Source organism: Macaca thibetana, chromosome 2 (genome assembly GCF_024542745.1).
Source record: "Macaca thibetana thibetana isolate TM-01 chromosome 2, ASM2454274v1, whole genome shotgun sequence".
Taxonomy (NCBI): Eukaryota; Metazoa; Chordata; class Mammalia; order Primates; family Cercopithecidae; genus Macaca; species Macaca thibetana.
In genome coordinates, this window is record NC_065579.1 from 163,743,140 (window position 1) to 163,756,478 (window position 13,339).

Here is a 13,339-nt window from a genome sequence, read left to right on the forward strand (position 1 = left end):
GTTTAGTTTGGGGGAAGGGCTTTTATCATTTAAACTATAAAGTCTCTTAATGTTAGCTTGGTCTTAGGCCAGGAATGATTAAGGGCAGTTTGGAGGTTAAAGGCAAGATCGGGGTTAGATCTGATCCCTTTTATTGTCATAATTTTCTCACTGTTAAAATTTTTGCAAAGGCAGTTTCAGTAATATCTTTATTTTAGAGAGCTGGAATTCTTTTCTCAGATTGCTTAAATAAGGTGCCCCATATCACATAATTAGTAAGTGGCAGAGTCAATAGAATCTGGTCTTGCTGACTTCAAGCCTATTTTCTTTAAACAAACTTAATTCTCTCATTTAATGTAATAGGGAGTGTAGATTGTACAAGTAATATTGGTAATGTTATAGATGCCTCTAGAACTAAATTTAAAAACCATACTTAAGTAAAATAAGAATATACAACGTGAAGGGAGTCTGCTTTGGTTAGCTCGAGCTGCTATAACAATACCATAGATTGAGTGGCTTAAACAACATTCCTTTCTCACATTTTGGAGGCTAGGAAATCCAAGATCAGAGTGCTAGCAGATCTAACTTTTAGTGAGGACCCTCTTCCTGATTTGCAGATAGTTATCTTCTCTTTCGTATTCTCACATGGCAGAGAGCACAGAGAGCTAGCTCTCTGACCTCTTAAGGGCACTATTCCTATTCATTAAGAGTCCTACCCTCATGACCTAGTTACCTCCCAAAAGCCCTACCTGCAAATACCATCACCTTGGGAGTTACATTTCAACATATGAATTTTAGGGGGACCCAAACATTCAGTTAACAACCAGGTCTTCTATAATTACATTCTACTTAAGGGCTGATTTTAACATTTGTTTTACAAATGAGATGAGAAGTCTTCTTCTCATCAAAGGATTTTCTTGATCACATGATTCCTGATCTCACGGGCTTCAAGAAATGAAGCCATGAACCGCAGCTGCAGGTGTTACAGCTCAATTAGAGAAAGGGGCGGACCCAAAGAGTGAGGCTGCAAGATTTATTAAAGCGAAAGTGAAAGTAAAGCTTCCACGCAGTGGAAGAGGACCCGGAAGGGTTGTTGTTTCTGGCTTGGGTGTCTTATTGTGTCTGGAATTGGTGGGTTCTTGGTCTCACTGACTTCAAGAATGAAGCCGCAGACCCTTGCCGTGAGTGTTACAGTTCTCCAAGATGGTGTGTCCGGAATTTGTTCCTTCTGACATTCAGATGTGTCCGGAGCTTCTTCCTTCCCAGGGATTCCTGGTCTTGCTGTCAGGAGTGAAGCTGCAGACCTTCACGGTGAGTGTTACAGCTCTTAAAGGCTGCCGTCTGGAGTTGTTCATTCTTCCTGGTGGGTTTATGGTATTGCTGGCTTCAGGAGTGAAGCTGCAGACCTTTGTGGTGAGTGTTACAGCTCTTAAAGGCAGCGTGGACCCAAAGAGTGATCAGCAACAAGATTTATTATAAAGAGCAAAAGAACAAACCTTCCACGGCGTGGAAATGGACCCGAGTGGGTTACCACTGCCAGTTCGGGCAACCTGCTTTTAGTCCCTTATCTGACCCCACCCACATCCTGCTGATTGTTCCATTTTACAGAGAGCTGATTGTTCCATTTTACAGAGAGCTGATTGGACCATTTTGACAGGGTGCTGATTGGTGCATTTATAATCCCTGAGCTAGACAGAGAGTGCTAATTGGTGTGTTTATGATCCCTTAGTTAGACATAAAAATTCCCCAAGTCCCCACCAGACTCAGGAGCCCAGCTGGCCTCACCCAGTGGATCTGGAACCAGGGCTGCAGGGGGAGCTGCCTGCCAGTCCCCAGCGGGGCATGCACTCCTCAGCCCTTGGGCAGTTGATGGGACTGGGTGCCACAGAGCAGCGGGCAGTGCTCCTCAGGGAGGCTTGGGCGGCATAGCAGCCCACCCTGGTGTGGGGTGCTTGGACATGGTGGGCTGCAGGTCCTGAGCCCTGCCCCGCAGGGACGCAGCTGAGGCCTGGCGAGAACTCGAGCATGGTGCCGGTGGGCCAGCACTGCTGAGGGACCCGGCGCACCCTCCGCAGCTGCTGGCCCGGGTGCTGAGCCCCTCACTGCTCTGGGCCGGCAGTGCAGTGAGGCCGCTCCAGTGTGCAGGACCTCCAAGCCCGTGCAAATGCCCGCCAGAACTCCAGCTGGCCAGGGCAGTGCCGGTTCCCGCCCACACCTCTGCCTCCACCTCTGCCTCCACACCTCCCGGCAAGCAGAAGGAGGTGGCTCTGGCCTGGGCCAGCCCAGAGAGAGGCTCCCACACTGCCGTGGCAGGCTGAAGGGCCCCTCAAGTGCCGCCAGAGTGGACACCCGAGGCCGAGGAGGCCCGGAGAGTGAGGCTGCTAGCAGGCTGTCACCTCTCATTATGCTTATATCTCTTTATGACTCCTCCCCTTTTCCTTTTCCTGTCCTATGTGATTAGCTTATTTTCTATGGGCTTGTGGGTTGGAGGGCCTGATTAGTTAAAACCATCAGGCTGCAGCTAGAGCTTAAACTGCCTGTATGATTGGTTGAAGTTTAAATCCATTAGCTTGCAGCTATGACTCATTTTAGCTTACGGGAAAGTCCTCTTGGGGAAGTCCCTATTGACCCAGGAAGTCCAGCCAACTTAGCCACTTAGTCCCTCAGTAGGTTGGTTGGATAATGGAGATTTTTGCACACATATTGAGATAGTTTGAAGACTCATTGGAAGAATTAGGTATTCATAAATACCTTCCCAATGATATGTTGCAATTTTGGAGTATTGATTTGTCTTAGTCGGCTATGGCTGCTATAACAAAATTTCATTGACTGAGTGGCTTAAACAGCAGACATTTATTTCTCACAGTTCTAGAAGCATGGGAAGTCTGAATTTTGGGCAAGAGCATGGTTGGGCCTGATGAAGGCCCTCTTTCTGGCTTATAGATGACTGCTTTCTTGCTGTATCCTCACATGGCAGAGCCTGGCAGACTGGGGAGGCAGGGAGAACTCTCTTGTGTTTCTTCTTATAAGGGCACTGAACACATTCATGAAGGCTCCACATTGATGACCTCACCTAAATCCCATCACATTGAGGACTAGGACTTCAACATGTGAATGTGAGAAGGCGGGATTCAGTCCACAGCATTTATTACAGAGTCAGATGTGTGTGTGCACACGTGTGTGTATGTCTGGAGATTAGAAAATACATACCTTGAAAGTATTACAGTCCATCTTTTCATATTTATGCTCTGGGTTGGGTTCATCTGCTGGCTAGAAATAGTAATCTGGTGAGGCATTACACCTTTATACTCTATTTGAACAGCTCTGATGGCCTTACTAAATCTCTGAGAGTTGTGGTTTTATCGTAAACCGTGACATGAAATCAAATAGGATATTTTCATAAAAGTTTGGCAGTGCAATATTTATCATTTGTAAATGTAAACATGTATAGCTAAGCCTTTTCCCTCTTATTCTAAAGCATGTATTAGCATGCTGTCATATCCAAAAAATACAAATCCAGTTTTAAAAGCACTGAAGGTGTTTTGGTTTACAAATGGATTTACACCACCCATTACACAGAAAACATCCCTAAGACTTTCCCTTAAGAATCTCCTTCTCTCCAAATTCCACTCCATTTAACAGCTATCTGAAGCTCAGTTTTTCTTATCTCTCCCTCCCATTCCCCCTCCAGCTGCTCAGTCTTTGGTATGGAAAGCTGAGGTCACAATTTGATAACCTGCAGTCTGAATATAGCCCTCGGGCATCTGGAGTTTTGCCTTCACATAGTGTTGAAAAATTTGAATTGCTTGCCAACCTTTGAAAGTCAGGATATTTCATGTTAAAATCCAGATATCTCAGCATTTCTTCACAAACCAGAAGATCTGGTAACCCTAGACTTTCTTCTCATAAGGCACTTTTTACTCTGGTTCAAAGCAGTTCACAGTTCCCACTAAGCCCCTCCTTAGGCATTCAAATTGGCAGCCTTTGTAGCAAAGCTGCCAGGCTGTATTTTGTTTCTCCTACCTGTGTTCACATCAGTGACCTCACTCAAGCATAACTGATATACTCATGGCCCTCTCTTCCTTATAAGGCTGGAAGCAGGGGAGTCTTAATGGAAGAGTGTAAGTACTAATAAATTAAATGTTTTTATCACAGGAGAACCAACAAAAAGTGCAAGCGCCTGCCCCTTAACAATCTACATGATAGTGGAGGTGTTAGGTGTCAGGCCTCTGCTGTCTCACTCAATGCAGGTCCATCTATTAGTATTACTTAGGCTGTTAGGGAAAGAGCTTCTTGGAAGAGAGAGGGGCACGGTTGATGCTTGGCTGTTTTCTACCTAACTCTGTCAAATATGCTTCCTCATAATGTGACAGTCTATCTCACTCCTGTTTTACTTCTTCATGCCCTTACATGTAGGTAGCATCAAGACCTCAGTTTCCTAGAGAGTCTCTATATGTGAGAATTTTCATATTTTCTCACTACACGTAATGTAATGATTTTCTCTAAAGTTCAGCATATAATTTTTTCTCTACAGGCTAGCGTCTGAGGCATTTTGCCAAAGGCAGTTTTGAGTGGTGACGTTTCCTTAAACAATTTAAGCTGAAACCCAACACTTGATGGCAAGGGAAAAAGAACTAAACAGCTGTAGCTACTTACCTGGGTCATCCATAAGAGAAGCAGGGGAGATGTGGATGTTACAGGTTAGCAAAGAGGAGATAAGAAGATAGTTAGATAGCATAATACAAAATATGCGTGCATATAATTTCAAGCTTTGCAGTCTCAGAGATAATAGCAAAATCAAAATTTTTTAAGGTTTCAAATCTTGTAGATGTTTATTTATCAAGCTTCTGGAAGTTAATCACTTCTGGATTCAGGCTCTGTTTCATTTTACAAAATTTGATCTCCTAGGCAACTATCCTATTACATTCACAATTCCCCACATGCCTAATTTTAAGGTATTTACAAATACAAAATCATCACCTTAAGATAGGTATTTAGATTTTGCAATTTAAATTTATGTCAGATTTATTATAACCAAGTGCTTCTCCCTGAATCATTAATGTTCTTGCTCTATGATCTAAGACATCTTTAATTTTTAAAATTTTCAAAAATTATAGTAAAGCCTGTTTACATAAAATTTACCATTTTAGCTATTTTAAAGTGTATAATTCACTAGTGTTAAGTACATTCACAATGTTATGCAACCAATCTCCAGAATTATTTTTGGGACAATTCTTTACTCCATCAAGGATTTAACATCTTTAAACCATATCATTTTAAATATTAATTATTTTAAATGTAATAATAATAATGCCCTTCATAAAAGGGTTGAATTCTTTAATACCTGCTTCATGATTTAATGTGCTTTTTGAAATATGAAGAAATATTTTGTTGTAAGTTACTGTTTAAAGAAAAAAAAAAAAAACTTTAGACAGATTAAATTTAGCAGAGTTTTAGCAGAGTTTATCTGAGCAAGGATCCATTCATGAACTGGGCAGCTTTAGGACCAGAAGAGATTCACAGAGCTCTGCCTTAGCAATTTTGGCAGTGGACTTTCATAGGGTGATTATAGAAGCAAAGTGAAGAAATTACTGATGGGCAACAGCTCAGCATTTGGCTTATTTGGGCATTATCGGATGGAAAGTTCCTAGTTAGAGGTTAGCTGGAGGTTTCTGATTGGTTAAGTCTGGTTTTGTTTTACTGTTTACCTTGGAAATCAGTTTGTTTACACAGAAAATCAAAGTGGTAGAGCTCTCTCAGCCTAATGGCTTCTCTATTAACTATGTTAACTGTTTGTAGAAACCTCATATTAGTGAAATATCCTTTTAGCATGATTGATTCCAAATGTAAAAAGTGATAAGCCGGATGCAGTGGCTCACGCCTGTAATCCCAGCACTTTGGGAGGCCGAGGCAGGCAGATCACGAGGTCAGGAGATCCAGACCATCCTGGCCAACATGGTGAAACCCCATCTCTACTAAAAATACAACAAAAAATTAACCAGGCATGGTGGCAGACGCATGTAGTCCCAGCTACTCGGGATGCTGAGGCAGGAGAATGGCGGGAACTCAGGAGGTGGAGGTTGCAGTGAGTCGAGATTGCACCACTGCACTCCAGCCTGGGCAACAGAGCAAGAGTCCGTCTCAAAAATAAAATAAAATAAAATAAAATAAAATAAAATAAAATAAAATAAAATAGCGATGAGAACAAAAATCACTAGATACTTTAAAAACCAATGTTTATCATTCCATATATATCTGTCCATCGATATGGACATCTTTCCATCTTTCCATCGATATGTGTCCAGCCTCCTTCAGCAAACCATCATTCTCTTTGCATGTGTGACTTCCACAGAATATTGAGAAAACCGGAAATATTGTTTGGAAAACTAGGCATTTTCTAACAATTGGGTCTTTCTTTTATTTTCCTTTCCAGTTACTTTAGCTAAATTTCTTATATTTCTGTCATTCTTTTAATCTATTTAATTCCAGATTTATTTTCCTAGTGATTTATTTTTCTTTCCTTTCTTTCTGATTTTCATATTTAGTGATAGTGTTTCTTCCTTTCCTTTCTTTTCATTTCCTTTCTTTTCATTCCATTCTCTTCCTTTGCTTTTTCTTCCTCCTCATTCATTCTTCCACTCATTTATTTATATTATTTACTGATTCATTTTACTTATTTCATGTGTGTACAGAAAAATCAACTGCCATGTATGCTGTCCCACTAATTTTCATAAAATGTAACAGGATGCAACCTTGTGGATAGGAAAGGAATTGTGTATAACCAAAGTGTTCCCACCTGCATGGTGTCCACCCAAGAGGCAGCAGGATCCCATCTCTTCCTACCTCTTTTCCTTTCAATAGTCACCTTTCTCAGGTGTACAGTGGTCCACAAAGCAGCCAGCAACTCTGTCCATCCAGGCTCCTGTGACTGTTTTCTGTTTTCTTTCATATATTGCTCCAAGGCTGAACCCCGGTTCTACAGAGCACAATCAATATAAGACTATTGGGTACTGGGCGCTTAGACTTTTAGAGAAGATTGAGGATATTGGGGTAATTACTGCAAAGCCAGAAAAAAACTTCACCTAAAGTTTAGATATACATTTTTTCTGGAAATGTATCAGCTTTTCTCCTTCAGCAGGAATATTTTTTATTATAAGCAATGTTCTCCTAAAGCCTTGGGTTTCCCTATTGATATTCAGGCTTTATTACATATGGTTGTATGTCAAACCTTTTCTTTCTTTCTTTTCTTTCTTTTCTTTCCTTTCTTTCTTTTCTTCCTTTTCTTTCTTTTCTTTTTTTTCTTTCTCTTTCTTTTCTTTCTCTTTCTTTTCTTCCCTCCCTCCCTCCCTCCCTTTCTTCCTTCCCTCCCGCCCTCCCTCCCTCCCTCCTTTTTTTCTTTCCTTTTTCACAAATGTCACTCCATTGCCTAGGCTGGAGTGCAGTGGCACAATCTCGGCTCACTGCAACCTCTGTCGCCCAGGTTCAAGCAATTCTCCTGCCTCAACCTCCAGAGTAGCTGGGGTTACAGGTGCCCGCCACCACACCTGGCTAATTTTTGTATTTTTAGTAGAGATGGGGTTTCACCATGTTGGCCAGGCTGGTCTCAAACTTCTGATCTCAAGTGAAACACCCGCCTTGGCCTCCCAAAGTGCTGGGATTATACGTGTGAGCCACCGCGGCTGGCCTGTATGTTAATATTTCTTTAAAGTCCCAAATTTCCCTAAGCCCATTGGAATTCAGGGCATGTATTAGCAAACATAATAACACTTTCCTACTTTGAACCATAGGGAAACTATGTTCAGAATTTTCTGAGTAAATTTAAACTATGAAATAGTTTAACTCAGCATGCATGACAGAAAAGTTCTACTTCATTTTTATAACTTGAATACATCAATGACATTTTCTGCTCTTCAAGAATGAAACTATTAGTTTTAATAATCAGAATAAAGTTGATTTTTAAAACTTCACCTAGTGACAATGAATGTAGCTATCTCAAAATATAACTCTGGTTCTGTTTTTAGTATTCTAATATAGCTCAATTTTACTTTAAAAATATGTATAGTAACACAGATATCAAACATTATTATTTAAAATTCCAAAAGGTACTATAATTCCATCGCCCTAACAAAGCATTTTTATTTTTTCTTATTCCATCACAAGCAATTTGATGTAGTTTTCTTTAAAGGAAACCTATGATTGTATTCAACTTTTTAAATTATTTGATTATAAATAATTACACAGATGATGCAGCATATACAATTACATAATTACATACAATTAATTTAACAGGCATATAATATTTTATTTAAATATTATTTAGCCATTCCTTTATTGGACATGTAGGTCATTTCCAATATTTTGCTGTTTTAAATAATGCTGAGATAAATATCCTTATCCTGTCATTGAACAAATATTTATTGAATACCTATTATGCCAGACATGATTCTAGGCAATAAAATATAACAGTCAACAGAATAAATAGAAATTCTTGTTCTCATGGATCTTATAGCTGGTGGGAAAGAAACAAGCAATAAATCAATTAAATAAGCAAATTATGTTGTATACTTGAAGATGATAAGTGCATTGGAGAAAAAGCAAGAAAGGGGTTGGGGAATGTAGAGAGTGTGTGATGTCATTTTAATAGTGTGGTCTGGAAGACCTTGAAAAGAAGGTGATATTTGAGCAAAGGCTTTGAGGAGCGAGGGATACATTCTGGGATATCTAGACTGTGGCAAGAACATGCCCGGCATGATTGTATTCCTAGGAAGATAGAAATTCTGTGGGAGTAGAATAGCAGGACATGAGATCAGACAGGTAACTGGGTCCAGATCTTATGTAGCATTGAAGAACTATCTGTAAGGGCTCTGGGTTTCTTTCATGCTAGAAGAGATAGGGGATTATTGGAGAGTTTTGATCAGAGGAATGATGTAGACTGAATTGTTAACAAAATTACTCTGATTGTTGTGTGGATCCTTGTGGGGTAAGAATGAAAACAGTGAGGAACCTGTTGCAATAATTCAGATAGGAGATGGCAGTGGCTTGGACCATAAATGTAGATTTGCTATTTATGAGAAGTGGTCACATATATTTTAAAAGTAGAGCTACCAGGGTGTTTGAAATGCCACCATCAATGTCAATATGTACTTTCTAAACATTTGGTGATTATGTGTATATATATAAATTTTTTTCTTTATTGTTTTATTTATTATTTCATATTCTTTTTTATTGTTTTCCTTTTTCAATATATGATTTTAAAAACTATATGATGTTGTAAAACTTACCAGCTAACCAAAACTACATGAAACACTATTGCAATTTTCATACTCCTTGAGTACAATATTCACATATTTGATATTATAATATTTTATTTAAAAGGATATTCCTAGGAGAGGAGAGCCAGAGCCCCAGTGAACCCTACACTAGTTATGGTGGAGGTTCTCCAGTTCCTTAATGCCAATATGCCTGAGATTGATGCTATGGAGGCCTTAATCTCTGTGTTCAAAAGCTCATTATCTGCAATAACCCACTTTGGGTAATCAACCTTGCCCTGCTGCTGAATCCTTTATCTTTCCATATCACTTGAAATTTCACACAATCTTAAAGCTATTATTCATTTACAGTATTCACACATGCCAAATTTCTTTCAGGAGTCAACATGCCCAGTTTGTGTATTAGTTTCCTTGGGCTACCGTAACAAAGTACCACAAACCAGGTGACTTAACAGAAATTTATTCCTTCACACTTTGGGAGGTTAAATGTCTGAAATCAAAGTGTCATTTACATTCATGCTTTTTCTGGAGGCTCAGTAAAAGAATCTGTTTTATGCCTTTCTCTTAACTTCTGGTGTTACTGGCAATCTTTGGAGCCTCTTGGCTTGTCGACACATCACTCTAATCTCTTCTTTCATCATCACATGACATTCTCTCTGTGTGTCTTCACATCATATTAATTCTTGGTGTGTCTGTCTCTGATTCTCTTTTTATAAGAGCATCAGTCATACTGGATTAAGACCCATTCTAATTCATATAACCTCATGTTAACCTGATTATATCTGCAAAGACCCTATTTCTAAGTAAGGTAACATTTTCAGGCACTGGGAGTTCAGCCTAGTTTTGGGGGGCAACACCATTGAGCCTGTAAGAGTTGGTTTGAGAAAAGAAGTGGTTTCCAAAAGAATCAGTCTGGAAAAAAAAAATGTTTTCAGTGTTAATGTTGTGGGTAGACTCTAGCTATAATTTGGGGTGAGATTAGTGATATCTGAAGAAGATAAAAATTCTCACTTTACTGCCTACTCATTTGTCAAGCTCAGCTTAGCTCTGCCTTTCAATTGAAGTCTATGAAGTGACTCTGAGGATCTCTCATACAATAATGCTATTTATAAATGTGTCATAGTCTTTAATCTAATATCCTTCTTACTGTCTCCTAATTGGTTCAAGTGTTTTGATTCTGCTTTCTCCAATAGAACTGCAGTCTTCTGAGGGAAGGCATCTTGGTATTATATTTTTCTGGCATCCTCCTAAAATTTCTATCAAAGTGTTAGAAACATGCAGGATTCCCATAAGCATTTGTTGGTTTAAATTGAAATATTTAGTAGCCAAGCTTGATTGGTTGGCCAGTAAGTTTGGCAGTGAGTTATTTTTTGGCCAGTTATCTAATCATCTTTCAGGTCACAATAGATGTTCCATCTTTTGGAAACTATCTAGACATCAAGAGTAAGGTAAGTATCCCTCTTGTGAGCTCCTATACCATTCTTACACTCTTACTTGTGCTCATCAAAGTTCTGATCATACTGTATCTTAATTTCCTGCTGACTTATCTGTCACCCTTACCACCACTATGGCAGAGACTGTGCCTTATGACTATTGAATTATTGGTGTCCAGAACAGTGGCTGGCCTGTAGTTGGCACTTAATAGGTAATTGTGAAATTAGTCTAATGAATGACTAAACACCAGGCTGAATAATTTTCTCTCCCCTAGCTTCATTTTCCCTATATGTAAAATAAGAGTGGAAAGACTGTGATGCTTTAATAGAGCCTGCCTACAATTCGACTGAAGTTAGGTAAACCTGGACATGGTTAGACAGCTGTACCAATATATGTGACCTTCTTCCTATGGGGCTTAGAGAACTGTAATTAGGCTATTGGTTTCTGCTGTGGTTCTGGTCAGGCTGGCAGAGGGCTCTACCCTGGAGCAATTTCTATGCCAGTTCTGAGGAGGAATCCAGCTGACATTGTTAAAGTTCAAGTGCATAAAATGCCGGGCCTGACAAGACAAAAAGATATGCTGCTGGTAACAAATAAACAGGAGCCAAGAGGCACAATAGTCAACTTCCATCAATTTATTTCCATCTGTTCATATCCACTTAACAACCCTGAGTTTATTTAGAGACAATTATCCATGGCAACAAACTACATCAGTCCCTCTGAGGAGTTTGTAATTTTTCATAAAAAGACTCAATGAAAATTCAAAACCAAGTGATATCACAGTATAATTCCCAAACTAGCTATTGTTAATTACAAAATAAAATTAAACCTGCTAAAGGGAAAGCAACATAATGCACACCACTCTTTATAGTGGTATTAAGAGGAAAAAGTGTAATTTTCAGAAAGAAACACTCATGTAGAAGATTATGGATGAAACAAACAAACCATACTTGGCTACTGCTTTGGAAATCCTAAATTTCTTTGCCTTGTCTGAGCAAAGCCAGTATTCATTACTATCAGTCATATGAACAAATAAAAATATTGACTTTCCTCCCCGTCGGTGCTTTAGAAAAAAATGTCCATAGACTTTTAAAGTGTGAATTTAGTTGTTTTCTTCTATTTAAAGTATTTCACCAACTAATTAGCAGGGTAAGAATGTAGTTCACCTATAAATTTAAGTTTTGAAAATAATCCAGTTTGAAGGTTGAAATTTCCTATTATGCTGGACATTTAAATTTGGATATTTAGCATTATTTAAACTCTATGTACCTGCCAAATTAACCATCTTCCCTCCTTCTTGGTTTCTTGTTTTACCTTAACTATTTCTGCAGACAGTATCACCAGTCTTCTGGATCTTGACTGGAAACTTTGAAGTCATTGTTATTTCCATCTTTTCTTTTGAATATTAATGGTAATTAGCATTATTTGTATTATTAATCCAGAAGACAGCCGAGAGTGGTGGCTCACTCCTGTAATCCTAGCACTTTGGGAGGCCGAGGCTGGTGAATCACGAGGGCAGGAGATTGAGACCATCCTGGCTAACATGGTGAAACCCCATCTTAACTAAAAATACAAAAAATTAGCCGGGCGTGGTGGTAGGCACCTGTAGTCCCAGCTACCAGGGAGGCTGAGGCAGGAGAATGGCGTGAACCCGGGAGGTGGAGCTTGCAGTGAGCCAAGATTGTGGCACTGCACTCCAGCCTGGGAGACAGAGCAAGACTCTGTCTCAAAAAAAAAAAAAAGAAGACGTAACTGTTTAAAAATGTGTTCCTCACTATGTTTCTAGCACTCATTCCACTCTTTTCACTGTAATGGTGACCACTGTCATTTGTGCTTTTCTCATCTCATACATTAATTATGATAGCCTCTTAATCTCTTTCACTCACTTTACCTTATTACTGATTAATCTTCCTAAAAATATTGGTTAATACTCTAAGCAGTTTGCTAACAATGTTTCTCTAATCAGTTTTTCTACTTCTTTCCATTGTAAATTATTTTAAAATTTTATTTTCTAGTTGTTTCTATAACTCAGAATATTTATATCTTATGGGGATAGTCTAGATTAAGAAATCAACTATATTATTTTATCTTCTCTGAGGATACTTCATTTTTTAATCAATTTTGATTTCTCATTTGCCCTATAAACTCCAGAGTATTGATATAATGCCATTAAAATATTGATTGATTAACTGTTGCTAAACAAAATATTAATCAGGGCCAACCATTGTGGCTTCCACATGTAATCCCAGAACTTTGGGAGTCTGAGGCAAGGGGATTGCTTGAGCCCAGGAATTTGAGACCAGCCTAGACAACATAGTGAAACACTGTCTCTACAAAAGAATTTTAAAATTAACCGGGCATGGTTGTGTATGCCTGTAGTTCCAGCTACTTGGGAGGCTGAGGTGGGAGGATTGCTTGATCAAAGCCAGGAGGTCGAGGCTGCAGTGAGCTGTGATTGTGCCACTGCACTCCAGCTTGGGCAACAGAGTGAGACCCTGTCTCTCAAAACAAAAGAAAACCAAACCAAATCAAACGAAAAACATAAACAAACAAAAAACACAGTAACCAAATTTTGGAGTTTTGAGGCAAGGAGTCTCCTGTAAAACAATATAAATTTTTTCTTTTTCTTTTTTTTTTTTTTTTTTTTGGGACGGAGT

General features: G+C 39.1%; 1 long non-coding RNA gene across 1 annotated transcript in view; it reads left to right on the forward strand.

Annotated features, from left to right (window-relative positions):
- The first annotated feature begins 945 nt into the window (after positions 1–945).
- LOC126947833 (uncharacterized) overlaps positions 946–13,339 on the forward strand; it is a 204,326-nt gene continuing 191,932 nt past the window's right edge. Inside the window, exon 1 of the long non-coding RNA XR_007723213.1 lies at positions 946–1,290. This is a non-coding gene — a long non-coding RNA (uncharacterized LOC126947833). The remainder of the gene's footprint in view (positions 1,291–13,339) is intronic.